Source organism: Physeter macrocephalus, unplaced genomic scaffold (genome assembly GCF_002837175.3).
Source record: "Physeter macrocephalus isolate SW-GA unplaced genomic scaffold, ASM283717v5 random_1549, whole genome shotgun sequence".
NCBI classification, from domain to species: domain Eukaryota; kingdom Metazoa; phylum Chordata; class Mammalia; order Artiodactyla; family Physeteridae; genus Physeter; species Physeter macrocephalus.
The window spans coordinates 2,555-4,174 of record NW_021146839.1 but is presented as its reverse complement, the minus strand read 5'-3'; positions in this window follow the sequence as shown (position 1 = coordinate 4,174).

Below are 1,620 nucleotides of genomic sequence, written 5' to 3'. Positions count from 1 at the left end.
CTGCGCGTCCGGAGCCTGTGCTCCGCAACGGGAGAGGCCACAGCAGTGAGAGGCCCGCGTACCGCAAAAAAAAGAAAAAAAAAAAAGAAAATCAAAATTGTAATTAATGAATATTTATCTAGGTAACATTATTTCCACTAGCTTACTGGAACTCCGTTCAACTATGATATAGTTATATGTGGATGCAGTAAAGTTTAAGTTGTATGAACCCAATGCATAATCTATTCTTAGGATCAGAATTATTAAATTTATACAAGCCTCTTTCAAAAGTTTATGGCCGGGCTTCCCTGGTGGCGCAGTAGTTGAGAGTCCGCCTGCCGATACAGGGGACACGGGTTCGTGCCCGGGTCCGGAAAGATCCCACATGCCGCAGAGCGAAAGTTTATGGCCAAAATTATATTTATTGTGGGAAGCGTATATATATATATATATACATATATATATATATTTTTTGGTGGTACACGGGCCTCTTACTGTTGTGGCCTCTCCCGTTGTGGAGCACAGGCTCCGGACGCACAGGCTCAGCGGCCATGGCTCACGGGCCTGTCCGCTCTGCGGCATGTGGGATCTTCCCGGACCGGGGCACGAACCCGCGTCCCCTGCATCGGCAGGCGGACTCGCAACCGCTGTGCCACCAGGGAAGCCCAAGCGTATATATTTTAATGTGTTTGATATAATATGGGATAGAAACATCCAAACTAATAGGGCCTCACAATATCTGCAGCTGTGGCCATAGCAGAACACAGCCACCATCCAAACAGGCAGGGAGGGACCAGAGAGAAGAAATACCCCAGCTTCTCTCTTGTCCTGTCCTCTGATCTATAGCCAGAGCCTTCCATTGGCCTAACCAACTGGCATCATCCAGCAAGGAAGCCCCGGTTTTGTGGCCCTTAGAGGTCAACCTCCAGGGACATAGAGTAGATCATGGAAAGGTGGAGAAGGAATGCGGGGAGGGGGTGAGTGTCAAATATAAGAAAGCCAGCCTTGGGGCTTCTCTGGGGGACCAGTGGTTAAGAATCCATGCATCCAATGCGGGGGGCTGAGGTTCGATCCCTGGTCAGGTAACGAAGATCCTGCATGCCACGCGGTGTGGCAAAAAAAAAAAAAGAAAAAAGAAAGAAAGAAAAACCAGCCCATAATAGTATCATTCTACATACGCAGCTCTGGATCTCTCTTTTCCCACTTAATATATGTCTTGGATATCTTTCAAAACGTTGGCACTTACAGATTTTGATTTTTTTCATGCTGCAGAATATGCATTTGCAGGATGTAATAAAATTTAAGTTACCAGTACCTTTTGATGGACACTTGTATTGTTTCCAGTTTTTCTGCCGTTATAAACCACTCGGCAACTACCTACCTCTTTCTGCCCAACGCCTGGATTTAGATGTGCTTCTCTCCCCACCGGTGTTGACGTTCTCTACAGAGGGGTTGTGGGTGGTGAATAGCAGGGCTGGGGAGGTGGGCGTGGGAAGGTGTCGGGGTGGGTGGGGAATGGGGGATCTGATTTGTGCAGGGATCTTGATCACCTTCCCAGTTGTCCCTCAACACGCAGAAGAGGGCAGCAGCCAGCTGAGATGCTCACGTGGGCTGCCAAGCGGCATCATGTGAGCGCGTTAC